Here is a 27,081-nt window from a genome sequence, read left to right on the forward strand (position 1 = left end):
ACTCACCCTTGGGTAGCGGGGAAATTTGAATGTCCCCCCTGCCTCGGAGGTCTCCATTTTTAGTTTTAGGTAACTCCACTTGGCCAAATTGTGATCCTATTTCTAACTGCAACCGGAAAATTTAAAGGGGTTAGTTTGTTTATTTGTGAAAAGCAAAGACGACCTCAGAGCCTAATGTGTGCATTCCTGATGTTTGTTGTTTTATACAAGGACTCGTTGCAATCTGCACATTGTTGTGTTTAGCTCTGGCCCAGCTCCTGCCCCAAGGACTGTGGATGTGGGGGAGACATCCACATGCTGCAGGCCTGTTTTGCCCCCGGTGGAATCTGCTGATGAAGGCTCCTCTGACCAAGAAGACATGAGTGACAGGGAGGAGGAGAGTGTGGCAGACAGCTCAGAAGGAGATCAATTATATAGCTCCTCCTTAGATTCAGAACAAGAGTTAATGATACAGCCACGCATGCGGAGAGAGATGCATAGGCAACAACAACTGAGAGGCCACCCGTGGTTGGGTGGGGCTGTGGTAATTAGTGAGGCTGCTATAAATAGCAGCCTGTGGGTTTGGCCATTGTGGAGGATTATCTGATTGTTGTGTTTTGTGACTGCTTTACTGACTTTGACCTTTTGTGTGTTGATTTTTCCCCGCTTTGAAACTAAACCAGAGCAAAGTGTGTTTCACTTTGTGAAAGAAGAAGGACTGTGAATTGCCTCACAGCTGCAAGCTAAGTATCACAGAACTGATAAGGGACTTGTACAAATTACCAGTTTGTTTGGAGACCAGTGCTCTTTGCTATACCAAAAGAGGGCTTAGTTTAAGTGAATTTTCATTATAAAGAACATTGTTTTGAATTTCCAAACGTGTGTGTGTCTGAAATTGTACCTGTGAATTTTTGGGAGGAGTCTACCAAAGAGCCCGACAGAACACACATATGCAGTTGTAAAAGTAGCAGAACATTGCATGTAGACTAAGCCAACAAGATTATCATTCATTACTTACTAGACAGTTGTCAATAAAATTATTATTAAGTTATTACTAGATACCCATAGGCAACACGACAAAAACACACAATGTAACTGAAGTTCAGTTATTTACTGATATTTCTATAATAGAACTAGGTTAGATTTGTGTGCTTTAATGTCTATATATTGTATTTGTTTCCAACATGGTATTTTTTTTATAATATCAGAGCACTGAATTACCAGACATATTTTTTTCAATTGCTAAAATGGGGATAGCAACAGGGATCAGAAAATAATCATTTTCCTCCTCCTAAAATGGCTACCAGTGAGGATATTTCTCTCCTCTCAATCTGAAATCTAATAAAGCTGCATTGCAGCTCAGCTAATCATATCTCATCATCTTTATTCCAAAACTCCAGAAGCTTCAGCCACATACAGTGCTGTTTAATTGAGATGTTAAATTGGACAGTGGTTATCTATGTTAGCAAATTAATCCATTATAAATTTGCACATCCATTTCTCCTACTTTTTACCATTGTTATGATGGATTTTATTAGCTGGTCTTAGCTGTGCATGAGATGGAGATACATAGAGAAGATTTCTGCTTTCTGAGTCTTTAAAAAACATACTGTATTAGTCTGATGAAAACTTGACGTGTCTGGAAGAATCTTTGTATCTCAAAGGGAAGACTTGAAATGTTTTAAGGTGAATCTATTTGAAAAACTAACGGATTACTGAATAAGTAAGGTCCTACTCCTTACCATTCAAAATCTGTCCAATGAATAGAATAGAATAGAATAGAATAGAATAGGCCAAGTGTGATTGGACACACAAGGAACTTGTCTTGGTGCACATGTTCTCAGTGTCCATGAAAGAAAATATAAGTTCATCAAGAATCATAAGGTACAAAGAGGTACATATAAGCACTCAAATCATCTTAGGAACCAGTCATATAAATTGTAAGGATACAAGCAACAAAGTTACAGTTGTTCAGTCATTTGTGGAAGGAGATCGGTGATGGGAACTATGAGAAGATTAATAGTAGTGCAGAGAGTAAATAGTTTGACAGTGTTTAGAGAATTATTTGTTTAGCAGAGTGATGAGGTTCAGGAAAAAAACTGTTCTTGTGTCTAGTTGTTCCTATGTGCAGTGCTCTATAGTGACATTTTGAGGGTAAGAGTTGAAGCAATTTGTGTCCAGGTTGTAAGGTGTCTGTAAATATTTTCACAGCTCTCATTTTGACTTGTGCAGCATACAGCTCCTCAATGGGAGGCAGGTTGGTAGCAATTGCTTTTTGTGCAATTCTAATTATCCTCTGAAGTCTGTGTCTGTCTTGTTGGGTTGCAGAACCAAAGCAGACAGTTATATAGAGGTGCAGATTACAGACTTAATAATTCCTGTATAGAGCTGTATCAGCAGCTCCTTGGAGACTTTCTGAGTTGGCACAGAAAGAATATTATTCGTTGTGCTTTTTTGATGACGGTTTTTATGTTAGGTGTAAATTTTAGATAGTCGAACCTGTAAATTTGAAGGTCTCTATTGTTGATACAGATTCCAGAGAGCCGGTGCCGCCACAGAGAAGGCTCTTCCCCTGGGGCCCGCCAACTGACACTGTTTAGTTGACGGGACCCGGAGAAGGCCCACTCTGTGGGACCTAATCGGTCGCTGGGATTCGTGCGGCAGGAGGCGGTCTCGGAGGTATTCTGGTCCGATGCCATGAAGGGCTTTAAAGGTCATAACCAACACTTTGAATTGTGACTGGAAATTGATCGGCAGCCAATGCAGACTGCGGAGTGATGGTGAAACATGGGCATACCTAGGTAAGCCCATGACTGCTCTCGCAGCTGCATTCTGCACGATCTGAAGTTTCCGAACACTTTTCAGAGGTAGCCCCATGTCCTTCTATGTTCTTGATAGATAGCTTTTCAGGAAGCACCAGAGATTTAATTAGTGCTATGCTGAAAATTCTCTCTACATTTTTTCTCCCTCAGATAATATTCAGTGAAATTCTTATGACTGGTATATTAGATTCCTGTACCTATCTCATTTACATAGTGGCCAGAGTTTGTGTCACAGTTTTGACTGTTATTGTATAGTCTTTGTAATGGGTCCACATCCTTTCCTGCTATGTTTTCCTCCAAAGATAGACAACAGACCGCCTTTTGTGAGTTGTTTCACCGAGCTAGTAAAATGATAAAGAGAATGATAAAGAAATGAAAATTGCAACATCAATACTTACTGCCACCCTTCAATAATGATAAAGTGCAAGACTTCCATTCCGGTAAATTGTAAAGAAAGTACAGTGGTACCTCTACCTACAAACGCCTCTACTTACGGACTTTTCTAGATAAGAACCAGGTGTTCAAGATTTTTTAACCTCTTCTCAGGAACCATTTTCCACTTACAAACCTGAGCCTCTGAAACTGTAACCGGAAAAGGCAGGGAGAAGCCTCTGTGGGGCCTCTCTAAGAATCTCTTGGGAGGAAACAGGGCCAGAAAAGGTGGGGGGAAGCCTCCATGGGGCCTCTCTAGGAATCTCTTGGGAGGAAACAGGGCCTCCACCCTCCCTGTGGGTTCCCCAATAGCACGCATTATTTGCTTTCACATTGATTCCTGTGGGAAAAATTGCTTCTTATTACAAACCTTTCTACTTAAGAACCTGGTCACGGAATGAATTAAGTTTGTAAATAGAGGTATCACTGTAAATGGATTTGGAAAAATTAAAGCTTTGGGAAAACTTTGAGTATTGAATGAAACATGCCATTAAATTATAATGATGGAGATGACTTAAATCTGAATCTAAAACCAATAAGCCACTAATGCCTGTGTTTATCAGATTTTTCCTTATTAGGACAGTAATCTACAGTATATAATGACATGTGAGAATAACCTTAGGAGATAAGAGGAAGAGACACAGCTTGGACAACTGGTGTACCTCAGTCCACAAGAGAGAGGATAAGAGAAACATTTCAGAAGGAACAGCCCTCATTTTCCAGAGATTAAAAAAGAAATCCAAATAGACTTCACTGAAGACTGAGTTGAAAAAGCATTACATAACCTTAAACCTTTCCTATCAGTCGGACCAGATGGTCTATGTGCATACTTCCTAAAAAAGCTCTCTTCTGCTATAGCTGGACCACTAAGCATAATTTTTGAAAAATCCTTCAGTACCAGCACACTTTCTAAGATATGGTCGAAAGCAATGGTCATCCCTGTCTTCAAAAAAGGAGACCCCTCTCTTGTTGATAACTACAGACCAATATCACTATGCTGTGTCCCATGCAAAGTTATGGAATCAATTATAAACCAATCAATTACTCTCCACCTAAAAACTAATAATTTGCTCTCTAACAAAAAAAATGGATTCAGAAAAAAACTATCCTGCAATTTACAGCTCCTTCACTGCAAAAACATATGGACAACTCATCTTGATCAAGGAAAATCTATAGATGCAATTTATATTGACTTCTCCAAAGCCTTTGATTCTATGGTCCATGACAAACTGCAGGATTCCTCCACAGCTGGATTACTGCATTCCTATCTAACAGGCAACAAGTGGTCAAAATAGGAAGCTCCATATCCACACCGGTCCCTGTTAAAAGCGGAGTCCCCCAAGGTAGCATACTGGGTCCTACGCTCTTCATTCTCTACATCAATGACCTTTGCGATCTCATCACAAGCAACTGTGTTCTTTTTGCAGACAATGTAAAACTCTTCAACACCACTGATAACACAACTACTCTACAAAAAGACCTAGACTCAGTTTCTGACTGGTCCAACGCATGGCAACTCCAAATCTCAACTAGCAAATGCTCTGTCTTACACATCGGCAAAAAGAATCAGAAATTCAAATACAAACTTAATAAACAAATTATCACAGATAATCCCCACTCGGTCAAGGACCTTGGAATACTAATAATAACTAAAGATCTAAGTGCCAAAGCCAAGTGCAACAACATCGCTAAGAAGGCCTCAAGAGTTGGTAATCTAATCCTACCTAACTTCTGCTCACACTACTTACCAGAGCCTACAAAACTTTTGCCAGACCCATCCTAGAATACAGCTCATCTGTTTGGAACCCATATCACATCTCAGACATTAACACCCTTGAAAATGTTCAAAGATACTTCACAAGAAGAGCCCTTTACTCCTCCACTTGAAACAGAATACCCTATGAAACTAGACTTGCAATTCTGGGTCTTGAAAGTTTAGAACTACGACGCCTTAAACATGATCTAAGTATTGCCCACAAGATCATATGCTGCAATGTCCAGCCTGTCAAAGACTACTTCAGCTTCAACCACAAGAACACAAGAGCACACAACAGATTCAATCTTAATATTAACCGCTCCAAACTTGACTGTAAAAAATATAACTTTAGTAATCGGGTTGTCGAAGCGTGGAACTCATTACCAGACTCTGTAGTATCATCCCCGAACTCCCAACATTTTACCCTTAGACTATCCACGGTTGACCTCTCCAGATTCCTAAGAGGTCAGTAAGGGGCGTACATAAGCGCGCTAGAGTGCCTTCCGTCCCCTGTCCTATAGTCTCTCCTATATCTCATATTTCTTCTCTACTATATCCTCTATAACCTTCCTTGTGTATTATTGTGTATTGGACAAAATAAATAAATAAATAAATAATAAACAAAATGAGATAAATATATGCAGCCTTGCAACACTATTTTAGTATACAGTAAGTTTAAACATAGAGGATGTAGGTCCTAGCTGTGATTCTTGTCTGTATTTCCGCAGACCAGAAATTAACACAACCATACTGTGTAGTAATTTGCAAACATGGGTTCTAGGAATCAGTACTACTAGTGTAAGTATTTTGGAAAATCTGGGACATTTTCAGCAGCATCCTGTCTACCAGCTTCAAAGTCATTTTTATTTATGTGCTATTTGTTTATCATTGTTATTCAGAATATGTAAGCTTGCCTAGAACCATACATTATCTGATCTAAAATCCCAATAGTCTCAGGGAAGAGTGGTTATTTAATAAGTATCTTTCTCCCCCTTCATGTTATGCAAAGTTTCTTAAAGGTTCAGAATCGAGTTGTCTTCTAGACAGAAACGTGACTGAGAAGCACCAATTATTTTATTGTTATCTATTTTATTTTATTTAAACAGTTTACAGGATTGCTCAACCCAAACAATTAACACTGAGCAGTATACAAAATACAGTGACAAAACAAATAGACAAAAAAAAATTACCAACCAAATTGATTCTATTAACAATCTGAAGCCGTGTCCAACTTCAACAACTTAAAATATGTGTGGGCTACAACTCCCAGAATGTCCAAGCCTGCATGGAGAATTGGTTGGGGCAATTCTGGGAGTTGGTGCTTCCTTGCCAGATTTTCTCCAATGCTTGCCTGGTTCAAACTGCCTGCCAGATGTGTGGAGGCCTTGCCCGAAATTTCCAAAGCAAATTGATACTGCCCAACAATGATCGGACTCATTCAAGACAAGAACCAGAACAACTAGATATAAAAATAGTTTTTCCCAAACCCCATCACTCTGCTAAATAAATAATTCCCTCAACACTGACAAACTATTTATTAAGTCTGCACCAGTTGCAACCCTATTTGGACCGGGAGTCACTGCTCACAGTCACTCATGCCCTCATCACCTCGAGGCTCGACTACTGTAACGCTCTCTACATGGATCTACCTTTGAAAAATGTTCGGAAACTTCAGATCATGCAGAATGCAGCTGTGAGAGCAATCATGGGCTTCCCTGGGTATGCCCATGTTACACCAACACTCCGCAGTCTGCATTGGTTGCTGATCAGTTTCCAGTCACAATTCAAAGTGTTGGTTATGACCTATAAAGCCCTTCATGGCACCGGACCAGATTATCTCAGGGACCGCCTTCTGCTGCACGAATCCCAGCGACCAGTTAGGTCCCACAGAGTGGGTCTTCTCTGGGTCCCGTCAACTAAACAATGACGCTTGGCGGGACCCAGGGGAAGAGCCTTCTCTGTGGCGGCCCTGGCCCTCTGGAACCAACTCCCCCCAGAGATTAGAATTGCCCCCACCCTCCTTGCCTTTCGTAAGCTGCTTAAAACCCACCTCTGCCGCCAGGCATGGGGGAATTGAGATATTCTTTCCCCCTAGGCCTTTACAATTTTATGCATGGTATGTCTGTCTGTATGTTTGGTTTTTATAATAATGGATTTTTTAACTGTTTTTAGTATTGGATTATTATTATATGCTGTTTTATTATTGCTGTTAGCCGCCCCGAGTCTCTGGAGAGGGGCGGCATACAAATCCAATAAATAAATAAATAAATAAATAAATAAATAAATAAATAAATAAATAATCTTCTCATCGTTCCCATCACCTATCTCCTCCCACAAATGACTATATGTATTTTATGATTCTTGACAAACCTATCTTTTCTATTATGTACACTAAGAGTGTAGGGTGTATGGGGTGCTTAAGGAGCCTGGTGTAGGGGCATGTCATGTCCTTTTATGACAGCTCATTTATGACAGATTTTTAGGGAAGCTCGTTCACCTTTGGTCCCCACCTGTCACTCAACTCTCACCTGTGGCTCCTAATAGCAGTAGCATGCACAGCGGCCACACCCGGGGCAACAGCTTCAACAGGCTGGCCAAACCAGGCTGAGGGTAGCCTATGGGTCATTGACATTCAGCGAGATAGGGATTTGTCTAACCTAAACATGTGAAGTCAGATTACAATGGACTGAATGGATGAAACCAACTAGAATGGGTCAACGGTCATGAAGGCAGTCTCTGCAAGCGATGTGGTATGCTAAGAGCATGGCAAGACACAGAAGATGCCCAGGTCAATCATAAAGGGAAGGGGTGTGGGCATTTGTACACATGCTAGCACACCCACACACAGCCCTTTTGGCATGCATACCAAAAAAGGTTTGCCATCACTGGTCTAGAGTGTCCTTCTTGAGCAGTGGGTTGGACTAGAACAGTGTTTCCCAACCTTCGCAACTTGAAGATATTTGGACTTCAACTCCCAGAATTCCCCAGCCAGCTGGCTGGGGAAGTTTGGGAGTTGAAGTCCAGATATCTCCAAGTTGCCAAGGTTTGGAAACACTGGACTAGACAGCCTCCAAGGTCCCTTCTAGTTCTCTGCCAATATTAGACAGCTCCTCAGATCCTCCAAGTCACATTCTTGCCCTGCTATTCTCCATATATTAAACGGCAATTACACCTATTGGATTTTATCTGTAACACTATGAAAACAGAATCATTGCATCTGTGAAGTGTTTTGAAAGACTATGAAGCAGGACGAAATCACCTAATTCTTTCCACTGCTTCAAAGTGCATCTCCATGATGGACTGATTATGCTGAATCTTGAGGGAATCGGCATTGTTTTGAAGCTTTGTTCAGCCCTATTAAGATACACCTTAGACAAAATTGTGTACCAAACCGCTCTATGAAAGTTCCTAACAAAACAATGGTAAATATTCTTCTTAGACTTCTCATTAAAAACCTATGCAGACAGTACTATGGGGTGGATTTCCACTGATCTGCACATTTTTAATGTAGACATATAAAGACCAAGGACTTCCAACTGGAATATTAGAGGTTGGCTATAGCTGTAGTTCCATGGCTTATTTTAAAGCCATGGAACTTTTAAAACCAGTATCAGAACAATTGCATGTAATAAGTACAGGCTGATAATATAAAATTAGATTATATTAAGCTGATTTTCTAGCTGGACACTGCAATAATAGTTACTATTCTAATTAATATTTAATTTTTTTTAGATGATCATTGTTAAGTTCCTAAATTAAGGTATTACATTGTTTCTGTGTGCCCATGCATTTCCATTTTTTAATTGTTACAGCCGAGATTGCCTTTATTGGATCTATATTGATTCCTTTTTGCACTAGACTGTAAATTGTAGCTGTGGCCACATTCAGTCTTTAATTTTTGCACCTAGCATTCCATTTGCCTCTTTTATCTTTGACAACGGCGGGATGCACCGCCCAGCCACTTAATTGCCACAATCAATATGAGACCAGGATAGAACTGTAATTAAAATTATGTGGTCAATAAATGATGTGGGTCTGTAACATTTTGGCCTGCATAACTGAGGGGAAAAAATATGTAATTGAAATGAGCTGTGTAGTATTCATGTTGGGAGATAGGCTAGCTAATTATAATGAGTGACTGTTTAACTTTAAAAGTAGACAAATAATTTGTAATGAATATTTTCCCAGGTAGCAGGCCTTATCTTTTGATAACTTATCCCAGTGAGGAATACAACTTCCAACTGTTCAAATAAGTTTAAAGTGCTGATGGCAAATGTAATGCTTTCTATTCCCTATAGTTAAGTAGGATAGCAAACCAAATTTTAAACAGGGGTTGGGAACAGATAAGTGAAGATTTACTGGATCTGCTGTAGATTGGTAAAGGTTTACAATAATGCATATCCTATTTTAACCAAAGTACTAGCTTCATTATGCCTAGTAAAATCAGAGTGTTTGTTTGTTTGTTTGTTTGTTTGTTTGTTTGTTTGTTTGTTTGTTTGTTTGTTGGTTGGTTGGTTGGTTGGTTGGTTGGTTGGTTGGTTGGTTTGACTTCTATGCCTCCCAGTCCCGAAGGACTCAGGGTGGCTTACAACAGTATAACATTACAGTATAGAATTACAACAGCAATAAAAAGAAGTCAAAGAAAAAAGAATCTAATTACTAAAACCCTAGCTAAAACTCATATAAGGACGTCTCCAGAACATGCATACATACCATTCATCCACAATCATAATTATACAGATGGTCAAGCTTGCTGTTAATTTGGGGCCATGCAGTGATGGGCTATCAAAAATTTTATTACCACACTGTGGGCGTGGCTTATGCATTTTGTTTCAACATCTTTCAGTGCAAATTCTACCACACGAATCCCAGTGGCCGATAAGGTCCTACAGAATTGGCCTTCTCCGGGTCCCGTCGACCAAACAATGTTGTTTGGCGAGCCCCAGGGGAAGAGCCATCTCTGTGGCAGCCATGGCCCTCTGGAATCAACTTCCCCTGGAAATTAGAATGGCCCCCACCCTCCTTGTCTTTCGCAAGTTACTTAAGAACCACCTATATCGCCAGGCATGGGGGAACTAAGACATCTCCCCCAGGCTTATTATATTTCATGTTTGATGTGTACGTGCTGTATGGTTTTTAATTGTTGAGGTTTTTATATGTGTTATTATTAAATTTGTTCCATTGTTATACTGTTTTTATTACTGTTGTGAGCTGCCCCAAGTCTTCAGAGAGGAGTGGCATACAAATCTAATAAATTGAATTGAAATTGAAATTGGGTGCTCTGGGGTGGGGCTCCAAATTTTGCTACCAGAACTGCATTCCTGACCATTCCTGTAGGAGCCTATCACTGGGGCCATGTCTTTATGGCCTTACAAAAAGCCAGCAGGGTGGGAGCGGTATGGACATCAGGGGGAGTTTATTCCATAGAGCCGGGGTGGCAACAGGGAAGGCTTTCCCCTGAGATATCATCAATTTACATTGCTTGGCTGATGGGACCTGGAGGAGGCCAACTCTGTGTACTCTAATTGGTCTCTATGTGTCAAGAGATGGTCCTGAAGCTGCAGTTAATCCAGTTTTTGCTGCAACTCTGCTGATTAGTAGTAATGTTTCTATTAAAAACTCTTTTGTGTGTTCACTGCCATTCCCACAAGATGAACAGTTGCAGGAACATGGGTATGTCTAGTCTAAGAAAGAGAAGGACTAGGGTGGAGGTCGGCAGCATGTGGGTCTAGAGCCACATGCGGCTCTTTGGGCCGTCTTCTGCGGCTCCCTATCAGATGATTCCACCACTGACTGGCTCCTCCCCTCTTCCTCAATTCTTGCCTGTCCTGAGAAGAGAAGGGAGACCATGGCAGGTGGAGACTCACTCCGTATTCCGGGGCAGGAGCGAAGCCACCCTCTACTTTTCTCTTTTCCTCCGGCTCTTGTTGGTGCTGTGCACACTTCAGCTGCTGGCGGAGACGTGCGACTTTCCTCCACACCTGTACATTGGCTTGGACTCCCAGCTCCCAGACAACATGGAGCCACAGCAAGGGGTCAAAAGAGCTTCTTTTATCTGGGAACCTGAAAGGACTATTGGTTTAAATCAGATGGTACTCAAAGACAAAGTAAGCACAACATCAGCAAAAAACAAAAAGCAGCCCTCACCTCTTTTTGGAAATGGTTCAAGAGAGAACACGCACATACGCATGTGCATATGTGTATGCATACACACACACACATGAGAGAGAGAGGGAGAGAGAAAGAAAAGAAAAAGATGAGAGAGAGAGAAAGCGAGAGATGAGAGGGAGGGGGGCTGCCTGTCATTTCCTACTGCAGTCAGGCAGTGAGCGAGAGAGATTTGTCCGAAATAAGTTTACTTCTGGAGGTAATATTACAATGCAAGTAAATGCTTCATAACCATGGGAAAGGCTGATGTAAGCCATAACCAGTATGTTATCCTGGGTTTGCTAAATGTGCTACAACCTGATTGGCTGTAACCTATATAATAGGTGAAACACCCTTGGATGGGTTGGGTTTATCATAGAGTGTTTTGTTATAGTGTTTGGTTTGTTATAGAGTGGTTTGTGCTGGTTGGTTTGTAGTTAGTAGTTGGTGCTTAGTGGTTGCAGTGGTGGATGTAATAAGAGTTATATACTAGTATTGTGGATAGTTTATTGTTGTGGTTCCATCTGAGGCCCCTCAGGGAACGGCTGATCTTCTGTCGGTTTCCAGCTCAGAGGGAGAGGCTGAGGAACAGGAGGTGCAGACAGATGAGGAGGAGGAATCCCAGGCTGAAGAAGAGGGAGGACAGCCAGAGTCCCACCAGGGGGAGCTCTCCCCAGCAAGCAGCCTGGATTCCTTAGAGGAAAATGCACAAGCCATAATTGATCTGCGACAAAGAAGAGCTACTCAGAGAAGAAATCAATTGGCTAAGTACTTTCAGCATTAAAGAGGCAACAGCTGGGTTTGGGTGTGGTGCTCTTGGGAAAGGCTAAAAGGCAGACCCACCCTTCCTGGCTTGTGGAGTTTTATCTTTGAGAGTCTTGGGACCTGGCTGTGAACTTTGGCGTCTTGGAATCCTGGTTTGTGCCCTTGACTATTGAAACCTTGGGGGGGGGTGCCAGCAAGAAGCTTGCTGTATTGTCTGGACATCAGGACCCTGCTGTACCGTATTATAGCCTGTCTGTTGGGAAGAACAGGTTTTCCTCTGTGCTTATTTTTTCCAGCTATAAAATACTTTTGGCTTTTACCAGAGTGTCTGGCTGTTTTTTCCAGTTGGTGTTGAGGTCTGGGGGAACCCAGACAGAACAGTTTATTATAGTTGGTAAATGTAAAAGTGAAAGTTTATTTAGAGAAGCAGTTTGATAAGGAGAAAATAAAACATATTTTTTTACAAGAAAGCCTGCTGCCGTGTGTTTTTCATTGAAGACTTCAACTAGGTATAGTGGTTAACTGTGGCTACTTGGTGGGTTACCTTCCGCATGCGCCAAACTCTCTCAACAAGATTCAGCTCTCTCTGCTCCCCTCAAGGCAACCTTGTGGCGCTGTGCTGTAACAGCCTGAGAGTTTCTCCTTTTGCAACACAAGGTTTATTTTTGTATCTTTCCAGCAACAGAAAGAATGTGGCCAAATTTCCTCACAGTTGTTCCCTGGGGGCGTGGAGCGAGGGAGATGGAGGGAGGGGGAGGGGAGAAGGAGAAAGGGAGGGAGGAAGGGAGGGATGGAGAGAGAAATAGAGAGAGAATCTATTCCCTCTAAAATCCTTGATTTGTCTTATCTAATCCACTGAGCTGCAGAACACGAAGAAGCACAAGACCAAAAAACCACACCCCCAAACCTGACAGGTATTTATAAAATCTGTAACACAACAATCCATGTCTTGCTATTTATTCTTCATTTGGCAATTTACATTAGAATAGTTTCTCCCAAACTCCATGATGCTCTCTATAAAGGATAAAATACAGCTTCTATGATTTTTAATGGCTATGACTGGAGATAATAGTTACTATGTGATAAATGAGTGACTTTGAGATGAGAGAAAGAGAGGAAAGGGGGAGAGGGAGAGAGAGAAAAAAATGAGGGAGGGGGAGAAAAATAGAAAGAAAGAGATGAAGGCGAGAGAGAGGGAGGGACGTAAAGGGAGAGAGGGAGTGGGTGAAAGAGATGGGGATAGGGAGGGAGAGAGATGAGGGAGGGAGAAAAAGAAAGAATTGAGTGAAGGAGAGGGAGAAAGAAGGCAAGAGGGAGAGGGTGGTGAGAGAAGGAGATACTTGTTTCCCATAGAAAAGAAAACACTGAGAGCCACAAAAACTAAATAGGTGTAGCTGGCGGGAGTGTCATGTGATTTAGGAGTGAGTGATATCAAGTTGGTCATGTCCACCCAAGTTTTGGGGCTCCCAGTGTTTTGTTTTCTGTGGGAAACTGGTCCAAATGGTTCTTTGAGTTTTTAAGGTTGCCGAACCCTGGACTATGAATTAAATGATAGCAGTCTTCAATTATTTGACAGGCCGCCATAAAGAAGAGGACCTGAGGACAGGACAAGGAGAAACAGATGGAAACTTGTCAAAGAGAGAACTAATTTAAAACTAAGAAGAAATTTCCTGACAGAACAATTAATCAGTGGAAAGGCTTGCTCCCTCCAGGAGAGGGAAAATGCTGATAACCAGAGGTAGTTCTAAATTTTTTTATTACCGGTTCTGTAGGCGTGACTTATTTTGTAGGCATGGCTTGATGGCCATGTGATGGAGGGTGTAGTTTCATGGTCATGTGACTCAGTGGGTGTGGCTTCATGGTCATAGTGACTCAGTGGGCAAGGCTTGGTGGTCATGTGATATCACATACTAAGAATAGCATATTAAGCTGGATTTATGCAATCTGTTGTACAAAATAAACACACACATATTTATGCTCTGGACTATAGAAACAGAATGCATGTAAATCCTTGAAAAATATGTCGTAGCTCTGGGCAAAAGAAAGGCAGTAATATCACTGTAGGTGTAAAATAATGTAAAATATTATCCATCAAAAATAATGGAACAATTAAAAATAATAGCACAGTTTTTCTTTCTCTTTCTCCCTTCCTTTCTTTTTCTTTTTTTCTTTCTCTTTCTCATCTATCTTTTTCTCTTTCTTTTCTTTTTCTTGTCTCTATCTCCCTTCCTATTTCTTCCTTCCTTCCTTCCCCTCCCCCCTCTCTCCCTCACACACACACTTCCTCTTCCTTCTTTCTCTTTTTCTCTCTTTCTCTCTCACTCACTCTTCCTCTTCTTCTCTTTCTCTTCCTCTCTTTTCTCTTGGGGAAGAGATGGGTAACTCATCAAATTTGCAGATGATACCAAATTGGCAGGAATAGCCAACACTCCAGAAAATAGGCTCAAGATACAGAAGGCTCTTGACAGCCTTAAACATTGGGTACTATCTAATAAAATGAAATTCAACGGTGAAAAAAGTAAGGTTCTACATTTAGGCAAGAAAAACAAAATGCCTAGGTACAGTATATGTAGTACATTGCTCAACAGTAGTAACCGTGAGAAGGATCTTGGAGTCCTAGAGGACAACCATTTAAATATGAGCCAGCAGTGTGCAGCAGCTGCCAAAAAAGTCAACACAGTTCTAGGCTGCATAAACAGAGGGATAGAATCAAGGTCACATGAAGTGTTAATACCACTTTATAAGGCCTTGGTAAGGCCACCCTTGGAATACTGCATTCAGTTTTGGTCTCCATGATGCAAAAAAGGATGCTGAGACACTAGAAAAAGTGCAGAGAAGAGCAACCAGGATTATTAGGGAACTGGAAGTTAGAACATATGAAGAACGATTGCAGAAACTGGGTATGTCTAATTTAATGAAAAGAAGGACCAGGGGAGACATGATTGCAATGTTCCACTATCTCAGGGGTTATCGCAAAGAAGAGGGAGTCAAACTATTCTCCAAAGTACCTGAGGGTAGAACAAGAAGCAATGGGTGGAAGCTGAACAAGGAGAGAAGCAACTTTGAACTAACTAATTTTCTGATGGTTAGAACAATTAATCTATGGAACAGCTTGCCTCCAGAAGTTGTGAAGGCTCCAACACTGGAAGTTTTTAAGAAGATGTTGGATAGCCATCTGTCTGAAGCAGGGTAGGGTTTCCTGCCTAAGCAGGGGGTTGGACTAGAAAACCTCCAAGGTCCCTTCCAACTGTTATTCTGTTCTTCTCCCTCCCTCCCTCCCCTCTCTCTCTCTCACACACTCCCTCTTTCTTCCTCTCTTTCTCTGTCTCGCACCAGAGCAGCAGCAGTGGGGGAAAGGAGAAAGGCAGTGAAATAAATAGATAGATAGATAGATAGATAGATAGATAGATAGATAGATTGATAGATAGATAGATAAATAGATAGATAGAAAGATAGATAGATAGATAGATAGATAGATAGATAGAAAGAAAGAAAGAAAGAAAGAAAGAAAGAAAGAAAGAAAGATAGATAGATAGATAGATAGATAGATAGATAGATAGATAGATAGATAGATAGATAGATAGATAGATAGAAAGGAAGATAGACAGACAGACAGACAGACAGACAGACAGACAGACAGACAGATAGATAGATTGATAGATAGATAAATAAATAGATAAATAGATAAATAAATATTCCTGACTTTTATCCAGGATTCAGTATCTTCCACTCTTTCCAAGGGCCTGTTGCACCACAACAACTGATCCCATTGTCATCTGTGCTCCTGAATTATGAATGTAGCCACCAGAGTGCAGGAGTCAAGAGAAGATTACCTTCTTTTAAGGCCACTGCTCTACTTCTTTCCCTACTTAAGGAGCACATCTCTTATTTTATTGCCAGATCAAGAACTTGCTTGTTGTGACAGTAGATATCACGTGTTGAAATGGTGTCTTTCTGTCCATTGAAAATGAGGCTTTTTCGCCTGAAGAAAAAGAACAACAAAAAATGGTTGCAGTTGTTTCAACATGTCATTGATACTTCATTTGGCTAGTCTGGGCAATTCATTGCCAGCTCTAAAAAAAAAAAAAAGGCAGAAACTGGACTACAAACCTTTTTTTTTTCCAAACAAGAAGATGGGATGAATTCTAATGACTTCTTTCCCCACTCATTGAAGCTTAATCCCTATTCAAAGGGGATTAGTATTCAAATGTATCATCAAATCAAGGATGGTTAGTGGCCTAGCGTGTACTGTATGTCACTAAAAAGCTTTTAAAATCTCAAATGGTCGACTTAGGTCTACATGTATAAATTGTGCTACTGCGGAGTTCAGTTCTTGGGCCTTTGTAATGGATCCAGTCACTTCACCAACAGATGTTCATTGATTTGGAATTTTGGTATAAAATCTCTGGCATGGAAATATTTTAATTTTATTTTTTTAATTTTTTTTTAGGGAGAAGGATGGGAGGATAAAGTCTGGCTATGCATTGCCACATAGCAGCTGTATGCTAATGACTTGCAGAAGTTCTGCATTTTCTTGGAAGCATACAAGACATCTTAGATGTCAAAAGAGGTTGATAATGGGAGGACTGGTTTTAAAGGGGGGGATTGGTTCTGAGGTGGGCCAATGACTACACAGTTTGACATAATGAGTTCTGCTAATAATTTATCACCAGGACAAATCTGTCTTGGCGATGTCCATTATTTATTGGGTGGAGTGAGATTTTGTTCTGGGTAAGGGATGGAAGATCAGAGATAACAGAAAGGATGAGTTTTCACATATTCCTTAGGTTTGAAACGAGGCTGAAGCCTTTCTGACAATTTTAACCAGAATGATATTGGAATAAGTCAAAGTTTGTGGCCGGATCAATAGGTCTTTATTTCAAAGAGTAAAAGTAGTGATGGGCTCCTAGGGGTATGATCAGGTACACAGAACCGATAGAAAAAATTTCATCAGGTACACAGAACTGATAGAAAAGTTTTGGTCAGGTACGCAGAACCAATAGAAAAATTTTCATCAGGTACGCAGAACCGATAGAAAAAAAAATCAATTTTCTTTTTTCCCCCTTCTGGGCTCTAGGTATGTATTTTTCTATTGCAGTAAATGAAATTGAATGTGTATAATTTTAGAAGAGCTCTCTCTCTCTCTCTCTCTCTCTCTCTCTCTCTCTCTCTCTCTCTCTCTCTCTCTCTCTCTCTCTCTGTGTGTGTGAACATACATATAAAGTTTATATAGTAGATAATGTATATTTTTGTGTGTCTGTGTGTAATGTGTCTGTACACATATGGTATATATACATAGAATTAAATAGTATATTTTGGATGTTCAATAATAGTAAATAGATAGGCAAATTGTATCTCTTTGAGGCAAGGAGAGGCCAGGCACCCTAACCCTAACCCAAACTCTTGATGTGAGTGACATCATGTTGACCACCTTTAAGTCAGTCACATGACCTGTAAGCCCCCCCCAAGTCACATGATCATCAAGCCACTACCACCTGGTCACATGGCTGGCAAGCCACACCCACAAAATAAGCCACGGCCACAGTGTGGTAGTAAAAAAATTTGCAGCCCTTCACTGAGTAAAAGGTTTTTTTCCCAAAGGTAATATCTGAAAATATCTGACCTCTGTCTTACAATTAGATTAATTAAATACCTGTAAATCATTAAGTTCCAAACCTAATATTGTCTCTCCCTAGAGAAAAGCTGAATTAATGTTACATAATGAAACACACATACATATAAGACTTTGCTATGCCTAAATTTCTATACAGAAATAGCTTAATCTGGAGTTGAGAGCCCCATGTAAACCTCCTCAAGGCCTCCAAAATGACCCTCAGAGACCTGCTGAAAACTACAGCAGAGGTGGGTTCCTACCAGTTTTGACTGGTTCTATAGAACAGTGTTTCCCAACCTTGGCAACTTGAAGATATTTGGACTTCAACTCCCAGAATTCCTCAGCCAGCAAATGCTGGCTGGGGAATTCTGGGAGTTGAAGTCCAGATATCTTCAAGTTGCCAAGGTTGGGAAACACTGCTATAGAAAACGGTAGTAACTTGGTGAACTGGGTCACTGGAACCAACAGAAACCCAGGGGTGCCACTACTGGTTCTCTCAACAGTGCCTACATTGGCACCATCCTACAGCAGAGGTGGGTTCCTACCAGTTTTGACTGGTTCTATAGAACAGTGTTTCCCAACCTTGGCAACTTGAAGATATTTGGACTTCAACTCCCAGAATTCCTCAGCCAGCAAATGCTGGCTGGGGGATTTCTGGGAGTTGAAGTCCAGATATCTTCAAGTTGCCAAGGTTGGGAAACACTGCTATAGAAAACGGTAGTAACTTGGTGAACTGGGTCACTGGAACCAACAGAAACCCAGGGGTGCCACTACTGGTTCTCTCAGCAGTGCCTACATTGGCACCATCCTGTTTTTTGCTTCTGCGCATGTGCATAAGACTGTTCATGTGTGCATTGCGTCCCTCAGCGAACCAGCAGTAACGAAATCTAGAACCCACCCCTGATCTAAAGGATGAGATAAGGAGTGTAGCCAGTAATGGGCAGCCAAACTTTTTAGTGTCACACTGTGGGTATGGCTTATTTTGAGGGTGTGGCTTAATGGCCATGTGACTGGGCAGGAGTGGTTTGCTGGCCATGTGACCAGGTGGGAGTGGCTTGAATAGTTCAAGTGAACTGTTAAGTCCTCGACTTACAACCTTACCAGTGTCGCTCGCTGGGGTGACAATTTGCTTCGTGTTTCCCGCACTCTGCTTCCTGGGTCACTCCCCTGCCTCAGGCTGGGTAGCTAGGCGAATGGGTGCTGCCGGAAGCATAAATGCTGCCAGCGCCACTTCCACCCACGCCTTCTGCTTGCACCACAGGTGGGAGATAGCCGTGTGAGGCTGGAGGGGAGCTGTGCAGGAGAGAGGGAATCTCGTCCGAAGGAGGAAGGAGGAAAGAGGAAAAAAGCAAGGAGTGCAGACCCAGTAGCAGCAGCCAAGAAAAAAAGGAGAACCAAGCCAAGACCAGTAATTCAGGAAGTGACAGCCGCCATCAGCTGGAGCTGCGCAAGCATCTTCATTTCCGCCAGTGGAACTGCGTTCCTATGTAGCCTATGTGTAGCCTATGAGAGTAAGCTATGAGAACACATGGAGTAATAACATTAACTGCAGTTAAGTAGTATCATCTTATTACAATCAAATTGAATCAAATCTAGTTTTTCTTCTGCCCACTTTCTGTCTTCACTTTTCAGTCTTGGCCGCACTAAATCGCTGATTCAAGCTTCAAGCATGTTGCAGTCTGAAAGGTTTTCTATACCCTGTTGTAAAATAGCATGATATTTGAAACATGTACCAGCCCCTGTGAGATGCTAGCTACTAACTTTCATAAACAGCAGGAGAATAGCCGATAAAGTGAGAATAGCTCTGAAGGGTCAGGCCAAGGCTTATCTTTTCCAACATTTCATTTCTCATAATTGCCATCAGATACTATTGGAGGATGCAGAAGGAGAAGAGATCTACTTTTAATTAATTAATTTTAATTAATTAATTAATTAAATTTATAGGCCACCCTTCTCCAAATGGACTCAGGGCAGCATACAACAATAAAAAAATACCATGATAAAAATACAAATGCTATGGCTAGAATAGGCTAGGCTAGGCTAGGCTAGGCTAGGCTAGGCTAGGCTAGGCTAGGCTAGGCTAGGCTAGGCTAGGCTAGGCTAGGCTAGGCTAGGCTAGGCTAGAATAGAATAGAATAGGCTAGACTAGGCTAGGCTAGGCAGGAAAAAAAATACAATTTAAAACCCCAACATAATTCATTCATAACTGGCCGGAGCAGTGTATAAACTCTCAATAGCCCCAGGCCTGCTGACAAAGCTGTGCTTTTAAGGCCTTTCAAAAGGCTGTGAGGGTGGGGACTATGCAAATTTCTGGGGGGCAGTTGTTTCTAGAGGACCAGAGCCACCATAGAGAAGGCCTTTCCCAGAGGCCCCACCAGGCAACATTGCTTGGCTGACAGGAGCTCTACAAGGCCAACTCTGTAGCCTCTGATTGGTCACTGGGACGTCTGAGGCAGAAGACAGTCCCACAAATAATCTGGTCCTAAGCCATGTAGGACTTTATAGATAATAACTTATAAAGGTTCTCTACCACTCTTCTCCAACTGCCGTTTGTTAGAATGCTTTCTCCAAACCACAACATCATTTGCTCTTCAAGGCTAGTTAGTAGCTACAGTATTTCAACATCATAACAGTGTCAAGAAATCCTGCTATATAATGGAATGTATAAAGGTTCAGTTTCTTTGTCTCTTTTCTTATCACTGAATAGCCCTTGATAATATATTTTGGGGAATGTTCATTTATATCTTACCATGCCTGGCTTTTTTTTTTTTTTTATCACACTGGCATTCTTTTTCCTTTTTAAATATTTTTTGTCAAAGATTTATATCGTGGATTTGTTTAAGGGCATTGTAATGCTGGCAGTTTTATTTTCTTAATTATCTCTACTATGGATTTTGCCTTTTTTCACAATTGCTGCACATTGAAGTGACATCTTTGCCAAGCTATCTGTATGACCTCAAGTTCTTTTCCTGGTTAGTTATAGAAGTTCAGACTCCCATAAATGTATATGTGAAGTTAAATGTTTTACTACACAGTGCTTTATACCTATTTAAATTGAGTAGCATTTACCACTGGGTTGATTCAATTTAAAGAACTTCTTCTGAAGCTCTTCATGATCACTTTGGGTTTTCATCACTTGGCATAATTTGTCATCATCTGGAAACTTGTCTAGCTCATAACTTGCTGTTTTGTCAAGAAAATTTATGAACAAATCAAAAGCAGTGGTCCAAACACAGATCCTTGTGGTACCATTTCTTACCTTCCTCCACTGAGAAAAATTCCTAATAAATTCTACTCTTTGCCACAGACTATGTGGAAAGCGCCTTATTTATATGATTTTTAGATAAGAGGTGTTTACAAGTGTCAACTTTTCAAAGGGACCTTCTCCTAAACCTCATCATATTGTTATGCATACTGTATAACCTTATTTTTCATCAGGGGAAAATCTTAATCTGCCCACTGTGCATATCAAGACATGTTAAGAGCTTATTCGGAGAAGCCAGTTAAAAAGTTGGTAACTCAAAAGATTTATCCTATGAGTGATTTCCATAAACAGAAATATATGAAGAAGTGCAGTATAAGTGGCTTATAAATTTGGGGTTCTCATTAAAACATATTTTGCTCAATACATTGAAAATGGAAGAGCTTCTAATGAAAGAAATTCAGAGTGAATAACAAGAAAGGTGTGTTGACATGACAAATGAAATTTTCCAAACTTGTGATAAATTTTCAACACAAATTAAGAATCCAATTTATCCTTTGGTGAGGATGACATAGAAACATAGAAACATAGAAGATCGACGGCAGAAAAAGACCTCATGGTCCATCTAGTCTGCCCTTATACTATTTCTTGTATTTTATCTTAGGAAGGATATATGTTTATCTCAGGCATGTTTAAATTCAGTTACTGTGGATTTACCAACCAAGTCTGTTGGAAGTTTGTTCCAAGCATCTACTACTCTAGGTGGAGGACATCTCATGTGTCCTCCACGTAGAGAGTCCTTTCTGACTAGTTTTCAAAACATTTTGCAGAAAAGATAGGTTGCACCTGCTATGCATTTAATGGCATTTATGATAACACTATCCATTCTGATGCTTTCCATAACTCGGTTTTAACTAAATATATTTATCTATATACCACAATACCATCAATACCATGGGTGTTGGTTGTTTTGTGGGTGTGGCTTGGTAGTCATGGACTGGGTAGGAGTGGCTTGCCAGCCATGTGACCAGGTGGGAGCAGCCCATTATTGATCTGTACTACTCAGCCTTGGTTTGAACTCAGAGTTACTGACATTATGTTTTATTTTCCCATAAGATGTTTCCACCTAACCCTTTTTTAAAAAAAGATTGCTTCATACACTAATCACATCAGTCCAATTAAAACAATCACAATTAAAATATCACCCCATGTTCCTTATTCTGTCAACATCAATGCTCTGCTTTTTTTTAAAAGGCACATATATAGTAAGGTTAAAAAATTATCCTGTTTATTTTATTAAAATGAAGTTTGCAAATGACACAACTGCTATGTACAGATGGATGTAGTGAATATTTGCATAGCCACTGCTGATTGGCTAATCTAGCAGTGGGCAAAATAAATTCCTGATAGTGAATTTAGGGGTGTGCATAAGTGCACCTTTGTGCCTACCGTTAATGTCCTAATGTGTTTTTATATTTTCTATTTCTACTTTATACTTATATTATGTTAAACATACTACAATACAATACTATAGTTGTATGACAAATAAAATAAATAAAAATAAATAAATAAAGTGATTAGCAAGCTTTAGGACAGCCCTTAAAAGCGGCTTCCCTACATCCTGCTGGCAATCAATATTAGTTCTAGCTAATAGACAATAAATGTGCTGAACTGTTCCTGTGACTTGCCTTTTCATTTACGCATGAATCTAACAACAACTGTGATCCATCTCATTTGAGACAATGATGAATCCATATACAGATGGGAAGTTGGACAACTAGCCTCGTGGTGAACCAGAACAATTTGGAACTGAACACATTCAAAACAGTAGAAATGGTGGTAGACTTTACAAAAAACGCTCCCATACTACCACCTCTTTCAATACTATACAACACAGTATCAACAGTACAGAGCTTCAAATTTCTAGGTTCTATCATATTTCAAGAGCTAACATGGACACCTAACATAAAAAATATCACAACAGAGAATGTTCTTTCTGCACCAACTCAGAAAGCTCAAACTGCCCAAGGAGCTGCTGATACAATTCTACAGAGGAATTACTGAGTCTGTCATCTGCACCTCTATAACTGTCTGGTTCAGTTGTACACCCCAACAAGGCAGACACAGAGGATAATTAGAACTGCAGAAAAAACAATTGCTACCAACCTGCCTTCTATTGAGACCTGTATACTGCACGAGTCAAAAAGAGGGCAGTGAAAATATTTACAGACTCCTCACATCCTGGACATAAAACTGTTTCAACTCCTACCCTCAAAATGACACTATAGAGCACTGCACACCAGAACAACTAGACACAAGAACAGTTTTCCCCAGAACACCATCACTCTGCTAAATAAATAATTCCCTCAACACTGTCAAACTATTTACTACATCTGCACTACTATTAATCTTCTCATAGTTCCCATCACCCAACTCCTCCCACTTATGACTGTAATTTGTATCCTCAAGGTTTATATTGATTGTTTCCTTATGTTTTCCTTATATGATTTGATTGTATGACTATCATTATATGACTATTATTAAATATTGTACCTTATGATACTTGTATCTTTTATTTTATGTACACTGAGAGCATATGTACTGAGACAAATTCCTTGTGTGTCCAATCACACTTTGCCTATTCTATTCTATTCTATTCCATTCCATTCCATTCTATTCATATCTCATTTTCCTCCCCATAAATCCCTATACATGTGCTGTACGTGTTTACTGACCTTGTACTTTGTGCACTTGGTTTTATCTGAGATTTAGCAACAGATTCAAGGTCCCATGTGAACTGCTTGTGAACCAAGTAGATTTCAATTATTACAAAGCATGCAGCTGAATAAAATCGATGGTGCCTCTTTACATTGCAAGTGTGAGTAATTATTGTCCAAATTTCATCATGCAACCTGGGAGGGAGAACTCCGGGTTGGAGAAGGTGATTTAATAAGATGGCAACCATTTTTTATTAAGGATAGATTGAAGAGAGCAATGAAATCTCCCAGCCTTTCCTTCTGCCAGCAGTCACTGCTGCCCATAACAGCTGGTAACGCAAGGAGAGAAAATGGAGTAGCAGCTGCTGGTATTAGTTTCATAACATTGATGATAACAGTTTACTGTTTACTTCTTATTCTGGATGATGGAAGGTTGTCCTGCCAAGCCCCACTGTTGATGTAGGAGGGCGTGAAAATAAGAATCAATAGTGAATAGCAAGTGCTGCATTTAAATAGGTGAAAGGAAGTCTAGCAAAAACTCTTGGGAAGGTTTTTTTATTAGTGACAAAGCTACAGGCAGCACACCTGGGCTAGTGATGGAGAAAACCATGTAAGGCAATATGGCAGGTTTGGTTTCCCACTTATAATTATGTTCTTTTGGCATCTGGGAAAAATTCCTTTCCTCAACTCTTTCCCTTCTTTCTCCTTCAATGTCTTGCAACCAGTAAGATTACATGCCCTCCTAAGGGTGGAGAAGCAGGCCCTCAAATTTTGAACTCAAATACCCTGAAAAATGCTATCCGTGAATAAAGTGGCCTGCATTTTTTCAGCTGAAGAAGCTTCTTGGAGGACAAGGAAAATATCATCAAAGAAAATCCAGTTGCCTCTTGAAAAAGCACCAATGGTTTAATAAAATGGTTGTTCCATAATGCTTGCTATTGGTCTCATTATCAATACATAATAAATATAATTTAAAACTTAAAAAGGCCTTATTCCAAATGAAATCAATGCTATTGGATACTTACAAATTTTGGAAGTACAGTATATATTTACAAAATTAATCATATGGAGAAATAATCAGAGTAGGCAATGGTTGTCAAATGAAACAAGATTGAACTTTATGAAAGTAGTCCACTTCTAGGCTGGGACGAGTTTCCTGCTTCTAGAAGTACCACAAAAAAGCTTTGGTTTTAATAGTAGACATAATTCATCCACATACTGCCATTGTGCAATAACACGATGCATGTCTTTGCTGCAGATATGATGCAAGTACTAAGCTGCATGTATTATGATGTAACACAACTGGTGCAGCATTGCATCTTTGTGTGATGGCATTCTAATACAATGTATGTGTCATCATGTGTCACCTGACCTCCCACAGAGATGCCTATGTTAAAAAGTTGTCAAAAAAAGCTGATGCCTTCCAGAATCATAATTACAAGATCAAAAGGCCAAACTTTCATTTCTCCAATAAATATCAATAGGATACTGATCTTGGATTGCAAGTTACAACTAGGCTTCGTTTCCTAGATTAAGCAGTTTCTCAGTTCAGTAAAATGGAAAATAAAGCTTTAATTTGGGGTTTTTTAAATTAACTTAAAAATTAGATTTGTTTTACATTGTGTTGTTATTGCTGTGAGCCGCCCCGAGTCTGCGGAGAGGGGCGGCATACAAATCTGATTAAACTTAAACTTAAACTTTAAATCATTCCATTAATTCTGCAGAAGTTTAGACATACGAAAGATATTAAAATCTTAGATAACATCATATTACATTTCTGTGCCTTCTGTGTATATTAATTTATATTTAGCTTATATTTTTTAAAACTGTGTTGTCATTCTTTTATATATATATTGATTGTTTAATATGCAGTGTTATATACTAAAATGTTAAATTCAGTTAATATAAGGGAAATTCTTCACTTCTTCATCCATGATGGAGAATAAAAATCTATTTGCTGAATAGTTAGCTATCTAATTTATTAGTAAATAAAAACCTCAAATAATTTATTCATTTTAAAAAACTCCAATGCTGAAAGGATAAATTATTTATAATGAACAATTCCAGCCATTCTAACTCTGCCTAGAAAATGCACTTGCTCCTTGGCACTCATTTATAATATTTCTTTAAAACTTCCATCCCAGTGGCTTCAGGCAGTTTTCAGCAGTTCAAGCGCACTAGAATCTGGAATAAAATCTGCAATCACAATGAACTACCCTCTCAAAATAACTTAGGCTAATTGTCAATCCAGTTTGCCACAAGGGGCTGCATCGGTGCACTGGAGGAGTAGATGTCTGTGTTTGAGCATCATGTGAGCTAGACCCCTCTGCTTCTCTTCCCAGGCAAACCGATCGTAATCCCAAATCTATGAAAAGTGATGCAAATGCATGAAAAAGTCAATGAATAGCTATCGAGGGAAAGGAAAGGGCCAGGAAGTATCTGTTTTGTGCCAGATAACATTGCCTTGTTGAAGAACAGCTACAGTATAGTAAAGATTTATTACAGATCTTCTCCATCAGATGCCATATGACTATTTACCCTGTCAAAAATAACCGTAATTTCCCAAACACCTTTAGGGCTAGACAGAGTAACTATCTACCAGCCTGCAAAATACAGTAAGTCATCTTTTCCTGTTCCTAGAATCACAGCAACTCCTAGTAGTGCTTCTCCTTGTGATTGTTAAAAAGGCGAATAAGAACTACCATGGTTACTTGATTGCAATCATTGCATTTCTCGGAATGCATGTATTTTCCTCACTCTCGTGTGGGTTTTTTTCTTTCTTTCTTATGGGTACTGAGTAGATGTATTTGCTTGTTCTGTATGGGCTTCTTGACAAAAGAAATGTATATACGGAAGCTTTACATTTTGATTAGACTCTGCTTCACTTGATTAACTTGCAGATGCTAATTTTGAATTTTGGCTAGAGATTTAAAAGCAGATTACCAATCCAGTGGGCACACTATATATAATTCTCTGAGGTTTGACAGGCAGTGGCAAAATTACAACAGAATATTAAAAAGATCATCATGGTGCCTTATTTTGACATTGTGATAGCAGTAGATTAGCCAGCTGGGTGACTCTCAGCCAGTTGCTATCACTCAGCCTTACAGGGTTGTTGTGAGGAAAATAGGAGGAGGAAGGTGTGTTGGATATGTTTGCCACTTTGAATTCTAAAAACAATAAAGGGATAAAAACCTAATAATAAATTAATAAAATTGACTGTCTATATTTTAAAGATATTTGGACAATCTGTTGAGGTAAACTTGATTGTTGATGATCACATAGACCAGTGTTTCAAACTTGGCAACTGTAAAATGTTTAAGAATTTAAGAATTCTGGCAGCTGAAGTCTATATATTGCCTCCAACACAGTTCTGGGAATTGAAGTTCACAAATTGTCTTCAATCGTTTTGAACTTATTTGGGACCATATCATGGAAACTTTTACAAAATGGCTGCCATGAAGGAATAGCTCCCAAAGCACCTATTAAAATGGGCCTGGCCAATTGTGAAGTGTCTTTAATCAAAAGGCAATCTCTTCCTCTGATCCCCAGGATCTCCTAACCATTCTATTTTATTTTATTTTTTAAAACTGGGTTAATTTTCAAACAAATTGGAGCACTTCAGTTATAGCCACATTTTGTAGGGT

The sequence above is a fragment of the Erythrolamprus reginae genome, chromosome 2 (assembly GCF_031021105.1).
Source record: "Erythrolamprus reginae isolate rEryReg1 chromosome 2, rEryReg1.hap1, whole genome shotgun sequence".
NCBI lineage: Eukaryota > Metazoa > Chordata > Lepidosauria > Squamata > Dipsadidae > Erythrolamprus > Erythrolamprus reginae.